Here is a 16,569-nt window from a genome sequence, read left to right as displayed (position 1 = left end):
CCGGATATTTCTTCCACGTTTAACAGTTTGTTGTCTCGCATTGACATTAAACTTTCTTTTATTTTCCCTTAGGAGAAATGGAAAATAAAAGAAAGCTCTAGAGAAAGGCTATGAACATAATCACAACCATTTTAGTCGTGTTTCTCCCATTCAGCTTTATTTCCTGCACCGAAGTTGCCTATCTGTTTATCTTTCTGTCGTACCTGTCTCGTAGAATCGTTTCATTCTATCGAGGGACAAAAAAAAAGCCTTTATTATTTTTCCTTTAACCAGGGCGAAGGTTTTCTTCCTCAGAGTAATCTCAGATCAGTACTTCAAAACTTCACATAAGCTTCAGTTATAATTGAAGGCAAATAAGATAAAAGCAGTTCACTCATTTTAAATAACATTTTTTCAGGGCTAAAACGCCAATTGATTAATTTTAAATAATTTACCTGAAAGGTTTAGATGATAATATTATGAGACGTGAACAGCTTATACATTACATGAAACAAATGTCAATTTTAACCAAAAGACGATATTTCGTTAAAACGAAAGATAAATGAAAGGCGGCTCTTTCTAAAACTGGTCTTGAAATTGTCGTATTTTTCCTCTCTTCCGTTTAATTAGACTTCGCTTCTCGAAACCAAGAACGGTCCTTTTTACCAATGAAACCGCCCTCAGAGAGGCGATGTGCTTATTAATTTATTTTGTTGTCTAATATCTTATTGTATCTGAATAAAAATTGACGTGAGAGAGAGAAAATACACAAACAGACAGACAAATAGAAAGGGAAGGCAAGGTGGGGGGATGGCGACAGTAGCTGAGTTCGCTTAAAAAGAAATGGAATAATCTCCCTGAATGTTGTCGCTTTGCCTAGAACGATGTCTCAGTGTCATTAAGTTCCTTCGATTCATTTCTCCACAAGCCACAGAAGAGCACCTTTGAGAAGCTTTCCCTTTTATACCCCCAAGCAGGCAGATTCTCCCGTCTTTCTTATAGACTATTTTAAAGTTGTTCTCTAACTAGGATAGTTTTAATTTTAAAAACGCCGCCCCAAAAGTATCCTCACACACCGGAGCCTCTTGCCGCGTTTCAGGTAGCAAGGTCGACAGGCGCCTTATGCAGATTCTGTCTAGGTATTGTGGAGGCAGAGGCTTGGAAAGTTGGAAGCACAGTGGATCGTTCTCCATTGAAAAGACATGTAAAGGAAGAATGGAGCTGTGAATGAGGTCTTGTTTTTCCTTGAAGTCATTCAATTTTACATAGAATGGAAAAAAATTGCAATCCATTGTCATTTTCTTTAGCATCTCCTTATCTAACCATTTCTTCTTTTTTCATTTTAGCTTGTGGATGGGGGACCGCGATGGGAAGCCAAATTCCGTGCCATATGAATTCCGGTGACCATCTGGAAACCCACGTGGTTCAAATTTCAAGGTTCCAGGTAAGTCATCACCACAGCTGATAAGGGTTAAAAAGGTCATGATTGTAAAAATCTTGCTTAGACTGGAAGAGTTAACTACTCTGGAGCCATCCATCTTGACTAATAAAAATAAACAAGAGAGAAAAAGAGAAACTATTGTAAAAGATTGAAAAAAAAGTCTCATCACACTTTTGCAAAGATCTTACGCTCTTGTGCGTTGCGTTCATAATAATAAAGGTTGACAGAAATTCCATTATGCTGATTGATTTCTAAGCAAAATGCTTACTGGAAAGTAGGAAATGTTTAATTCAGTTCCATTTCAGAAACAAATCCTCTGAAAAGCAACACCCTGTAACATGTTGGAAGCTTTGGCACCATTCTGTCAGACTTGACGCTTTGAGAGAGACAGACATTGACCTGCTTGTTCCTGTGGTTCTTAGGGTTTTCTGTTCACTTTTGCCTTTTCATTTGTTACAGAGCAAATTGTTCGTTAAATGGAACAATTATGTTACCTATACTCGTGTTGAGATTTACGGTGCTGGGAATACAAAGTCGATATAAAAAAAAAAAAAAAAAAAAATTTAAATGCTTTTTTTAAAATACACTAAAAAGTGAAAAAAATTTTTGAGACACACCAGGATCTTCTTACAATTAATCATGTTTACAGAAATAAAAGCGTGGGCGCCAAACGTGGCAGGAAATGCTACAAGAAATGTTATACTTTTTAGTTTTGAAGAAATTGTAGCCGATTTATGGTCGTAGCTAACATAATTGAGCCAAAGAAGGTTTGAAAAATCCGTAGCGTTATTAACTTATTCTACCGAGTCAAAGAAAGTATGAAAAATCCGAAGAGTTTCATACAAATCCTGATATACTGGGAGAGGTCACTATAGGGTCAATAGAAGTCACTGCTGACCTACTGATCATGTAAGGTTGTATTGTCACAGGGATTCAGTAACCATGCAAAATTTCAAGTCCCTCAGACGAAGGGAACAGGTCGAAAATTGAGTTACAAGATTTGACCCAGACCAACAGACAAAAAAAAGCAAGCTAAATAAAAGCGTATAATAATAAAATAGAGCCAGTTGTCTCACCGAGTGGGGTAGTGGCGTCACCTGCAAGTAGGGAAGAGAAAGAAAGAATTGAAGCTCTATGGAAGAGATTAAGTTAGGTTAACATTGGCAACGTTGCCTCAACATCAGCAACAAGAGGACGTCCAATGCCTAAATTGACACCAGACTCTATCTTCTTACGACAATGGTGTCGCTGATATATTCCAGCGTTTACAATAAATCGTATAAGCCAAGGAATTATATTTAGTATGTAAATAGCAGGAATGCCTGGTTTGAATGCTTCTGTGATTGCCTATTTGTTCCTACAAGGGACTGATGATGAAAAGGACTGGTTACTTGAATATTATTTCGTGGATCGGCGAAATCTAAGTTTTGTAGAGCAATATGCACATGATTTTATGAACTTTATTGTTTAGTTTACAGTGCTAATCTTCAGGGCTCCCTAAAAGTCTGGAACCGGATGTTGAGAGAGAGAGAGAGAGAGAGAGAGAGAGAGAGAGAGAGAGAGAGAGAGAGAGAGGGGGGGGGGGTGTTGGAGGTAAGAAAAACAATTGAAATTCCAATTTATGAGAAAATAAAATAGAAATTCAACCAAGAAAAGTCAGCATTAGATTACATGGTCACTAATCTATTCATTTTTGCCGGAGGTCAGTGAACTCCTTTTGAGAAATTGTTACTGAAACTTTGAACTAATGCTTTCACAAATGAAACAAACTAATAAGTCTAAGCAGTGACGTTCCCCATTACCTTCTGATTCACAGTTCAGCCTCTATTGGGGTCTGTCCATCTCGTCGTTCCAGTGTCCACATGATAACGAGAAAATGATAAAGGATACAAAGAAAATACCAAGAATCTCAGAAAGTGGTAACAAAAGAAAACCAGATAAAAACAGGGTAATAACGATAAAAAAACAAAGCAATAACAAGTGAATGAAATACAGGAAAACCTAGTGATAAAAATAGATAACAAGAGCTTAACTGGAGAATTTCTCCAACCAGGTCCCCATCTCTCTCCTGGAAGATTCACCTAACGATCATTAACCCTATCAACTACCGGTATAACCCCTTTGTTTGCGAGGTGTCTTTAGCTACCGTTGAGAGAGAGAGAGAGAGAGAGAGAGAGAGAGAGAGAGAGAGAGAGAGAGAGAGGGAGGGAGGGGGGGCCACTGTTATGTAATTTGCCTTAGAGTTCTGAGGAATGTCCTCGCATAAGTTTTCCCCTTATATAATGCCAGGCCTATTTCATTCATAGTACCCACAGTAACCGAAAACACTTATGCAGTAGCAGATCAAAAATTTTTGTATATCCTACAATATCTTAATGCCAGAAATCGCCAGGACCCTTCTCACTTAACACCCAAGGGAGCCTGGACCCCAGATGAACAATTTCCTAATGTCCTGATGACCACAATCCCAAGGAAATTCGTCAGTTACATTCCCGTCGAGGAACTAAACATGAACCTGGTGGATCAGTGTTTATGTATACAATACCTTCATTTTCTTAAATAGTATTATTTACATTATCTGGGGAAATATTCCAAAATGGCAGACAAAGAGCCTTCTTCTTCTTCTTCCGATGGATCAAGAGATCATAGATTGAGCGAAAGCTGCATCAGCTCCAGAGACAAGAAAAGGAAAAAGCAAACAGAGCCACTGATGAAAAGACAGCAACGAAGAGACTGAAAAGACTTGGACAGAAAGGGAGGATTCTGGAGGCTTTGGCGCTCGCTCCCTGTGGTCTCACACTTTCACTCTGACATGCGATGCGTTATCAGAATAATATTTTTATACAGGATATCCATATATTATATATATATATATATATATATATATATATATATATATATATATATATATATATATATATGGAAAAGAACACATGGAAACGTATTTCACAGAGATCAATCTCTGACTCTCCACGGACTGTACACCGGTCTTTCGAGTGAGAGTACAGGGCATCAGCAATCCGTGGTGAGTCAGAAATATATATATATATATATATATATATATATATATATATATATATATATATATATATATATATATATATATATATATATATATATATATATATATATATATATATATATATATATATATATATATATATATATTGTGCATTTGCTGACCTAAGTTGTGAAATAGGTACCCGGCCGTCAAACGGCAGCGTTTGTCACAACCTAAGTTATTATAGGGTACAGCCTCAACAGACTTACTTAGAAAAAGAATGATGTCACCTTCTGATGCTGGCCCATTTAAGGGCCCAGTGGTTACAACACTCGTCTTATTAGCGAGAGTCGCAAGACTGAACCCAAAAATTATTTGTTATCTGGTAGTTAGAGAGTATTGGCAACGAACCTCATCCCAAAAGACTCTTCAAAGACACATACACACACACATATGTATATATTTATATTTATACATATTATATATATATATATATATATATATATATATATATATATATATATATATATATATATATATATATATATATATATATATATTAATACTATATACATATATATATTACTTATTTTTCACTATATTTTTCCAGCGAAAATAATCATTTACTCTATTAAAACGTATAGATTAGCGTACATGCATGTAAAGGTACATGCTTATTTTCATGCAGTTATGAGAGTATGAATAACGAAAGGAGGCAGAATAATTTCAAGTAACTCTTCAAACAAAACAATGCTTGCTAATATTTGCCAAATAGAACCAAAGACCTTCTTCACCGCCCAAAAAGTCTAAAAAAAATGTGCCCCTCCTTTGAGCTATGGTATAAAAAATTACGCTAAGACATTAAGGTTCGAGGAAAGGAGTGTCTTTCATGACTTTCATCATGATCATTCTGCCTTTGGAACCCCGAATTCCTTTTGTTATTTGTTGCTCTGTTTGCTTAACGCGAGAGGATTTCTACCCTCTTCGTTCATTAAGGGGTTTCATTATAATGTTAATGACGTTTTCCTTATTGTTTTACTTTGTGTATTTATGTTGCTCTTCATTTGTATTTCTTGTTGGCTATCCATGGTTATGAAGTTGGAAAAAGATTGTTTCCTTGATGTTGGTAAATACAGGATTAGTGAGTTTGTGGTTGTTTGTGTAAGCAGCGTATCTCAACAAGGGATGAACACACCCAGATGAAGCTTAGTAAATACATTTTTTAGGTGAACTCCTCGAGATGATTAACTCTCGAGAAAATCCGCTCAGGATTGACGATTTGGTGGCATGAAAACCACCTAATCCGTTTTATTAGATAGGGAGTCTCACTGGTTTTTAATAATAGCTACATAAACAGCTGTGTGTTTGAAGTAGCCATTTTGTACGGAGGAATTTTATTAGAAATCTTTTAATAAGTAAGTATACACTATTTGATTTTTGTTCTACTAGTTTTTTTCCTTGAAAATTTACAGTTTTGTTTAAAAGAATATTTCTAGAGAAATGTCGTCATTCTTTAAGGTAGACAAGAGTTGTGCACGATTTTCAATCATTGGAGTATTTAGTACTCAAGGTTGAATGATATTGTGGCTTAATCAGATCATCATCAAAAACTCATTTATAGAATTAGCGCTTAAGGAAATATAATGATTCCGATCATAGACAGTTTTATTACTCTCTATTTAGAGAGAGAATCTCTCATGTGTCATATCCATCTTCTTCCCGTCTGGCTTCTGACATAAGTTCCTGATTAATCGTCCGTCCAGGATTCCGCCCAAAATAAAATGTTGGTGTTGGAGGGAGAAAACTGATTCCGACCTTTTTCCTCACCATTTTTCTCTCCAACCTTTCGTATTGATCAAATGTGAATTTTAAGAAATTATTCATCTAACAATTACCTTTTTCTGTCTTCTCTCTTTTCTCACCAATCTCATATTAACACTGTCTCATTTCAAGTGTTTTCGATAACTTTATTCAGGTTCCCTCTCCATTTATATGATGATCCTTCCTTTCATGATTTTTCTAGGAAATAACTAGCAACGATTAGAGTACCCTTTCGGAGATTTTAGAAGCTCACTTAATTTCCAAAACTTCCCTGTGAGGGAATCGTTATAGATAACTACGTTTCCCCTAGTAAATAGAATTAGGGATGAGGGAAGGCTGAAACTTTTGAGAAAAGTATTATTAGTTGATTTCAGGGGTTGATAATTATTTCCGGGAGCCGGTACTCATACTTTGATCCTTTTCATCTAATTGCGAGCGGTGATAAAACCCGAAGCGATTCTGTTTTAAGGTGCTGTATTTTACAGGAATTTATTTCGCGATAAAGCGGTTATTTTGTAAAATTATTCCTCGAAATCACGTCGTAGTTGTGGAATTCGAAACTTGGATTCTTGCCACTTTTGTATCAGAAGGGAATCAACATTATCTTACGGACCATTTCAGCCGCAAAGAACGCACCCCCATAAACAAGGCTAACTGTCGAAATGGCTTTGACTCTGCAGCTGATTACACTTTCGAGTAAAAATGAAATGGATCGGGAAGGAATTTAAAGAGCTTCTTTTGCGATACATTCTTTACATCTCCATACATAAGTCTCTCTCAGAATTCTGGCATAGTCTTCGATATTTCGATGGCAGTTGTGTGTGAGCGCTTTGCTTTAGCTACGTAACTATATAATTTAAATTGATTTCCACAAATTATAAATAAATTCAGTGGTTACTTACATATTTCTTAGGTCTTTCAGCATAAGGAAAATTGAAACAATTTAGTTTTTGGTACATTTTCTCGAACGCGGTTCATTTAGTTGTGATAAATGTTGCAACTAAACCAGGACCCACTGAAAGCAAACTGCAGCTCCCGTTGTTTCTGGAGTGCACGCCAGTGTCGTTCTTTATAAATTACGGCCTTTGATTCAACAAAATTTACAGAGGCCGATTTAGTGATCTGAAACTCCTTTAGAGCGAATTTAGTGAGCAATGGTCATTGGACATGTAAGGACACATAGAGCGTAATAGCGCATTTGAAGATTGATATCTCTTAAATAGGTTTCAGAGACTATTCTTGGCTTTTAGAATAAGTACACTGTCAGAGTTATGTTGTTATATTGATATGACTGTCAGTATTAATTATAATAATTCACTAGACTCTGAGGCTGAAAAACTTCGACAAAAGAATTCAAAGTAAAATAAAATAGTAAATAAAAACCAAACAAAAGTGGAAGAAGAATTTGTAAAAGTCACAAGTTCCTGTCGAAAGGGCTCCAGAATATTATAGCAAAATAAGAACGTTAATAGAAAAAAATACATATTTGAAAATAATGAAATAATTACCGAGCAAACGAGGCGTTTTCACAGAATCTCAGTACACAAAGTATGGCGAATGGCGAAACTGGAAGATACGTTGAATAATACAGAAATCTTTTTGACTGCTTCTTGGTGATCCACGCCCAAAAAAACAGTAAGTCCTGATGTTGTAATCAGATAGAACCCATTGTTCTAAGACTACCAGTCCTCAGAAAGTTTTTTTTTTTTTTTTAACTCCCTCTCTCTCTCCCTACTCTTAGCGGATAGCGCCCGCGTTTTAGGCCCATTTTCGTTCCCAGAACTGAACTAGTAAAGGAATGGTTTGTAGTTCACCAATTCAGGATCTACTTGTTGACTTGGGTATAAGTCGACTTTGTGGGTTTCATCTAACGTGAAGAGAGAGAGAGAGAAGAGAGTGACCGATGGGAGGGCTCAGTTCACCGTTAATACGCATACCATTATGTCTTAACTGAAAGCCGGATTCACTCAGCCCACTAGATTATACTGTGGGATGCAAGCATTCAGCAGAAATTCAATAAAAATTCTCTCTCTCTCTCTCCGCCCCAGTCCCCCTGATGAGTACTCGGATAGTTATGACTTGAAGTTAGCGGCGACCCCACTGGGATCTCTGCATTGTCCCAGAAGACCCACTCAAGAATCCAAGAACTCCCTTGTCGCTTCCAAGTTTTTGTAGAAACAGCAAATGTTAGGAAAGAATTCCTTTCCTGTTGAAAGGAAAAGTAGAGCTGTCAGTTTTCAGTGAGAATTGAGTTGATCAGTTTCTCTTGTATTGACAATCCTCTTCCTCTACCTCGCTATCCACGTTAGCACTTTTATCTAGCCTGCTTTACTCTTTCTTCTATTTATCCTGCACATCAGAACACACACACACACAATAAATATATAGATATATATATATATATATATATATATATATATATATATATATATATATATATATATATATATATATGTGTGTGTGTGTGTGTGTGTGTGTGTGTATTTACTGTGATACCACAACATAGTATGGAGATAAAAAGCCCATAAAACACTATTTGAGCATTGCAACCATTATATTTCGAGATCTTCCTTCTGTGCCCCTGTTCACTGGTAAAATATGGACAGATGAAATGTTACAAGAGTATATGCTTTGTATATATACTCTTGTAACATTTCATCTGTCCATATTTTACCTGGTGAACAGTGGCACAGAAGGAAGTACTTGAAATATATGGTTGCAATGCTCAAATAGTGTTTTATAGGCCTTTTATCTTCATATATATATATATATATATATATATATATATATATATATATATATATATATATATATATATATATATATATATATATATATATATAATCTGTCCCTTTGTTGCTATTTATTGCTTTATATCTTTATCTCTCTCTCTCTCTCTCTCTCTCTCTCTCTCTCAAATCTCTCTCTCTCTCTCTCTCTATCTTCTCTCTCATGCAACTCAAATATCCTTTCTATATTTGTCATTTTTCTGTCTTCCCTAGTTTACAACGATTTCTTATGATTTTTCTTTTCATTTTTCCCATTATCCAAGAAAAATGATCTCTTTCTCTCTAACCAGAGACTTTGAAGGTCTAGACAACATTTACTCGCACTGCTTGTTTTTCTAAATAATGACTTTTGGGTATTTTTTGTTCAATCAACTATTTTACAATTCTTTTTTGAAGAAAATATTTCGAGAAGTCAGTGACTCTTTAATTACGCACATAAACATATCGTACATAATAATGATGTAATTACGCACTTTTTCCCTTGGATAGCATAGTAAGATGATATCCACCTAGTTCCCGGAAAGTCCTCCGGGATGAGGCTGCTAGCCCCAAGCCTTAGCTCACTCCAGCTGTGAACAATCAGAGTTTATCACCTACGAGAAACGCTTCTCAATTAGTCACCCTCGCCATGATTCGAACTTATTCCTTCTCGATGGTAAGAAGATCGTTCTACTTTATATATATATATATATATATATATATATATATAATATATATATATATATATATATATATATATATATATATATATATATATATAATTTATATAATATATATATATATATATATTATTATGATTATCAAGAATTCTCTAACAAAGCCTCCCCCTCCTTTGTGTTTGTTGGTTGTTCTGTTGTGTTTCATTTACTGCCCTCCGATCGATAGACCATCTGTCTATCGACTTAAAAACAAGGGTTTAAAAGATTAGCTCCCATTTTTGATAAAGATCTTTCCTTCGAGCCAAAAAGTAATCTGGCCAGGTGTCTCTCCTACAGGCCCAAAAACCTCCCCTGCGGGCAGCAGGTGCAATGAGTCAAAACATCTGTGTTGGCGCACCCCTGCCCCATAGGAGGGATAAAAAGCAAAAAGCCCACGAGGTCTCGACACACACGCGGGCTGGAAGATATGGAATGAAGACGTCCCCAACACCTGGCCCCATCGATGCCCCTTGCATCCCAACCACGTGGCCCTTTCCAAAGTATACGTTTCCTCGTGCCCCTCGACCGCATTCCGAAGTGTTCGCTCCACCGTTGGCCTGCCTCGAGCCCACACGCCATTGTTTGGAGTTTCGAGGAGTCCCCATCGCCTTGCCCCTTTACGGAAGCCCTTGCATCCCACCACGTGGAAGAAACTCGCCCTCGGAAATGCAAGTCATCCACGGACCGCCTTCACGCGCCCTCGGAAAATCTGCTAAGGTAAAGTGCCCGGAAGAGCCCCATTTCAGTCATGCTTTGTCTCATAATATTTGCTTAAAGAGAAAGCCAGAAATCACCCTTGTCTAATGTCCATGCGCCTCTTGCATCGGCAGTATTAAGTCTTTATTACTACTTTGGCACCCTCAGTGCAGCTTCAATTCATCATTCTTTGTCTATTTCATTACTATATAATGTGCATATCTCTCATTTCAGAGGGACCTGTTTCGTGGAAGCTTCTCGGACTGTGTCTGGAATCCCCAGTTTTATTCAATCCATAGGAAATCCCCTTCAGGATAGTAATCTACTTGAGTTCCTCTTTCCATTACTGATGTCATTTATGTAAATACACTCCTTTAAATGTACCCACGTGTTTTACATAATATTTCCTCAGTAACTGAGCCCTATGCTCATAGGAAATTCTCCTTTGTTTTCCTCTTTTTACGTTTTTATCAAGTCAGAATCACAAGGCTAAATTACCTTAAATTGTTGCTACCTGTCTCACAGAGCATACAACTAAACCCACGGAAAAACGTAAAAATATATATATATATATATATATATATATATATATATATATATATATATATATATATATATATATATATATATATATTACTTGGTCTAATATCAACATTCACTCCCGGCTCCTTGATGGCTGCTGCACCGAGTTCATGGTCTTTGCCTTCTATGACTGGCCTCTTTTTACAAAGCCATGAATTTGTACGGTGGTCGCCACCACAATTACAGCACTCCTGAACAATCTTAACATTCGCCTTTATTTTTACTAAACATTCTTTTGAATTACGAATTTTGCTGCAGGTACCTACAACTAGAGCTGTTGTCACATTTAAATGCCAAATGACCCCATCTGCTGCATTTGAAACTCAATCGAGGATTTTCCTTATTTATGGATACCTTTCTATACCCAATACAGGGAACAAATAATCTCTCTGGAATTTCTCCTCTTATGAGCGCGATCACCTGTGGCTTCACACTAGTTTGGCCACCGAGTTGTTTGGGCCAAACAACTCGGTCATCAAAACGCACAGCTTCTGGATCTAGACACAATGGGTGTTCAAACACAACCGCCGTGGCGTATTTTTCGTCATCCCTTGGTTTACCTAGAACAACATTTTCAAAATTGGTATTCCTTAAATAAGACCTCAGACCCTGTAAATTTCTTACGAAACCTTACCGTCCACTGCATTTTGTTGTGATTATCCATGTCAAGTAAGTTGGGGAAATACAAACGTTTCCGATGGCCGAAAATTGGATCCACAGCCGAATGCGCCTGAGGATTATTCAACACACGTTCATTATTACATATTCTCTGCTTCTTATTGAGTAGTGAATTTCCACCATCATAACTACGAGTATTAGTACTTTCTTCAGCTGTGGTGTGCAGTTTTTTCCAATGCTTTTTTCTCTTTTTTTCAATAAAATGAAATTCATCCACTTCATCCTTTTCACCACAGCATCTCCTATGGTATCTTTCAAAGCCCTGTCAGACAAAACAAAATACAAAAAATTAGAGGATAGGGGTCAGCTGCGAACCTGCATTTCTGATCCTCAAACGCTCAGTGCGATGGTCGAAAGAAAAAGTGCGAAAAAATGTGGGATGATTATTCAACAGGAAATAAAATAACAGTATGTTCCAAATTCCTGATGATTATTCAACAGAAACTCAAAAACCAGTATGTTGCAAAAGTCAAATAACAATATGTTGCAAATTTGTAACGATTACTCAAAAAGAATTCAAATAACAGTATGCTGCAAATTCGTGATTATTGAACAGGAACTCAAATAATAGTATGCTGCAGTTTCGTGATGGTTATTCAACAAAACTCAAAGAACAGAATACTGCAAATTCGTAATGATTACTCAACAAGAACTAAATGACAGTATGTTGCAAACTGTTGTAGTTTCGTGATGATTATTCAACAACTCAGAAACTGTATGTTGCAAATTCATGATCATTATTCAACAAAACTCAAATAACAGTATGTTACACATTCTTGATTATTCAACAGGAACTCAGATAACATCATGTTGCAGTTTTGTGATGAATATTCAACATAACTCATATGGTAGTATGTTGCAAATTTTTATGATTATTCAACAATAACTCAAATAACAGCATGTTGTAAATTCTTTATTATTCAACAGGAACTCAAAAATCAGTACATTGCAAATTCGTGATGATTATTCAACAAGAACTCAAATAACAGCATGTTAAAAATTCGTGATTATTCAACAAGAACTCAAATAACAGTATGTTGCAGTTTTGTGATGACTATTCAACAGGAAATCAAATAACAGTATGTTGCTATTTTGTTAAGATTATTCAACAGGAACTCAAATAACAGTATGTTCCAAATTCATAATGATTATTCAATATGAACTCAAATAACAGTATGCTGCAGTTTCGTGATGATTATTCAACAGAAATCAGAAAAAATATGTTGCAAATTCATGATGATTGTTCTACAACTCAAATAATGATATGTTGTAGTTTCATGATGATATAATGACGACTATTTAACAAGAGTATGTTGCAGTTTTGTGATGATTATTCAACAGAACTCAAATAACAGTATGTTGCAAATTCTTGGTGATTATTCAACTGGAACTCAAGTAACAGTAATTTGCTAAAGCATGATGATTATTCAGCAGGAACTCAAACAAAAGTCAAATAACAGTATGCTGCAGTTTCGTGGTGATTACTCAACAGATCTCATATGAGGGTATGTTGCAGTTTTGTGATGGTTATTCAACAGAAATCCAAATAACGTAATGTAGCAGTTTCACGATGGTTATTCAGCAGTAACTCAAATAACAGTATGTTTCAGTTTCCTAATGATTATTCAACAGGAACTCAAATAAATATTATATATATTCATATGTTAAGGTATTGCCATATTCCTTACATGTTTTTCTGGTACTCTTGGTCAGTTTGCCGGATGTATGAATCTGTTCAGCGACAGTCGTTCAAAACATTCCAGTTCTTGTTTCCGTTGGCTGAACAATTATACACAAATCGTCTTTGGATAAGACAAAGTCCCTGTCAGCTAGTTTAATTCTCTTCCTCATCAAATTCAGCCTCATATCTTCATTAACAAATTCTTTATTATACCTTATCCCGAGAAAGAAGTTGTGGATGGAATTGAATCAGATTTTGAGGATGGCTTCAGAGAGCTACTAAGTAAATTTTCATATTGGATGGGATATTTAAATACAAGCATTATTAGAAAAACAATTTATTGAGTTGTAAATTCAATAACTAAATAATTAATTAGCCTACAGAGGTAAAATTTGTAAGTACAAAACAAATAAGATGGATCGTACAGCCACAATCAGTGACTCTGGTCAAAGAAGCATCGGGAGACAGCTTGCAATCAGTGTAATGACTCCTCATGTGCCGATCGAACGCCTCCTTCCTTGAGAACGACTTCCCACACTCACTGCAGGCATACGGCCTTTCCCCTGTGTGGATCCTCGTGTGGTTCTTGATGTGACTTCTGGGAGAACAACTTCCTGCAATCCCTGCAGGCATATGGCCTCTCCCCCGTGTGGATCCTCATGTGGATCTTGAGCTGCGACTTTTTGGAGAATGATTTCCCACAGTCATCATACGTGAACTGCCCCTCCCCATTGTTGGTCATTGCATGTTTCTTGAGGCTGCACTTCCTGGAGAAGGCCTTTCCACACTTGCCACAGGTGTATGGCCTCCCCTGGTATGGATCTGAAAATGTCGTTCCAGGTGGCTCCTATAGGAATAGGCTTTCCCACATTCCCTGAACATGAAGGGCCACTCCCCCATGTGGTTCCTTATGTGGATCTTGAGATGTGAATTCCCACAGTCCCTGCAGGCATATGGCCTCTCCCCTGTGTGGATCCTTATGTGGATCTTGAGCTGTGACTTTTTGGAGAACAACTTCCCATAGTCATCACATGTTGTGTGGCCCCTCTCCATTGTGGGTTGTTGCATGTCTCTTAAGGCTGTTCTTCCTGGAGAAGGCATTTCCACACTTGACACAGGCGTACAGCCTCTCCCCGGTATGGATCCAGAAATGTTGTTCCAGGTCGCTCCTATAGGAAAAGGTTTCCCACATTCCCTGCACACGAAGGGGCCACTACCCCATGTGGTTCCTTGTGTGGATCTTGAGATGTTACTTCCTGAAGAACGACTTCCCCCAGTTGTGTCACAAGTGTATGGCCTCTCCCCATTGTGGGTCTTCATGTGTTCTTTGAGACTGGACTTCTGGGAGAATGCCTTCTGAAACTCACCACAAGCATACGGTCTCTCCTCAGTATGGCTCCAGAAATGTCGTTCCAGGTGGGTCTTCATGGAAAAGGCTTTCCCACATTTCCGGCACACAAAGGGCTTCTCCTTATCGACTTCCTTTCTGATGGGCGGTGAATCGTCTTTGTCTCCAATCACTGACATAAAATCCTGAGAGATGTTTCGCATTGTCATCAGACTCGTAACACACCTCCACTTCTGCCTTCATTTCCATCTTGATTTCCTTAAATGGATCCAAAGAAAAAGAGGTATAGCTGGCTGGGTCATCACTGCCTGCTAAACTTACATTTCCATGCTTAACAAGAGACATCGCTACTGGATCCTCAGTCTCTCTTTTCAACGAATATTCCAAGATGCTCATTTTAGCCTTTGGTCCTTTGATGTCACTTTTTATTTACGGAAACACCAACTTTTTTCACTTTCTTCTATTATTATTCACTGGTTCTATCACTGGTGCTTATTATTTTTTATTTTCTCCAATTTCTCCTTTCGCCGATGTACAAATCTGATATCTAGAATTTTATATTTCCTATTTTAGGAACTATTTAAAACCTCACAGGAAATTGCACTTAAATTCATCACTGGACACACATTCACTTCCAAAACCTTGACATTATAAACTAACGCTTCTTGTTTGGGAACGGAAAGTCTGAAATCTTCTTCCTCATACAGACTTAATCCTGTCTTCCTATGGGGTTGGTCAACAGGAAGTCTGAAATATGAGAAGACAAAACTCATTAGAAACCTTTACATAAAACTGAAGTTTATTTGATATATTGTTCATAGCAAACCCATCAATCATATTAAGCCCAAATTGCAGTACTATAGACCCTTTTAACATACCGTAATTTTACTTTCATCAGCTAATAATTATTATTTAAAATCAGGGTTGTTTGGGGAGAGTGAAAACACCAGTAATATTGATATACAAAATCCAAGTTACCACTTGTCCATTTGCCCATCTACTGTAGTCTGCTGATACAGGACTGAATCATTGTGACTGCATATATCTTCTGTTTTTACGATACGTTTGTTTATTTACTATTTCAACTTTAGACTTTTGATTATTTATTATTTTAAATTAGTGTAATTTATGCTCTTCTTTCAGAGGTCATAAACAGTTCTGATTGCTGTCTAGTAAAGATGATCTTCCTTAGGAACTGGGATAGGCCTACGAAAACTAACTTACGGCATCTAGGACTCATGGTAAACTTCAGAGACGTGTTTCAGGAAAAAATTGCAAATTTTAAAGTAATTTGTATTTTTCCTAACATGAATACCTTCAGCCTTTATACAGGATTTTGCTTGCGGACGCGAGCTGGAATGTACCAGAATGAGGGGTGGATACAGTAGGCCATAAATGTTTGTATGTTAGGAAAAATACAAATTACTTAAAAATTTGCTATTTGTTCCTACACAAATACAAACCTTCTATCTATACATAAGAGACTTACCCATTGGAGGGTAGAGTTGGGTAAATCTGAACCAACTGGAGGTTCTACAAGCCCGGGAATCTCTTCCTGGTCTTGAAGAGCAGAGGAAGGAGTCCTGTACCTCTAACATGTTGAACATATGGGATGTTCAGCTGCCAGACTTCTGGGCATGAATTAACAAGCATGTATCATTATTTTAATAAAAAGGCTTGGATGAACCCATAGTGTTGGAGACAATAAAAGGTTAACAAAAACCAACAGGTTTGTTTTATGGTCAAGGGAGGGGTAGGACTTTCAGCTAACACTCTAAAATAGATTATAGACAAGATACTCAGTTATCTAGACTCACCTGCATGACACGCCTGTCCACTATGTGATGGCTTGCTA

General features: G+C 37.0%; 1 long non-coding RNA gene across 2 annotated transcripts in view; it reads left to right on the top strand.

The window, feature by feature from the left end:
• The window catches only part of LOC136831451 (uncharacterized), a 132,277-nt gene extending 116,291 nt beyond the window's left edge, over positions 1 to 15,986 (top strand). For both annotated transcript variants that reach the window (XR_010850884.1, XR_010850883.1), the window contains exons 11-12: positions 1,326 to 1,423; positions 15,858 to 15,986. This is a non-coding gene — a long non-coding RNA (uncharacterized lncRNA). The remainder of the gene's footprint in view (positions 1 to 1,325; positions 1,424 to 15,857) is intronic.
• The last annotated feature ends 583 nt before the right edge of the window (positions 15,987 to 16,569 follow it).

This window comes from Macrobrachium rosenbergii, chromosome 48 (genome assembly GCF_040412425.1).
Source record: "Macrobrachium rosenbergii isolate ZJJX-2024 chromosome 48, ASM4041242v1, whole genome shotgun sequence".
Taxonomy (NCBI): domain Eukaryota; kingdom Metazoa; phylum Arthropoda; class Malacostraca; order Decapoda; family Palaemonidae; genus Macrobrachium; species Macrobrachium rosenbergii.
Note: the sequence above shows the minus strand (reverse complement) of the source record. Positions and strands in the feature narration are given on the sequence as shown.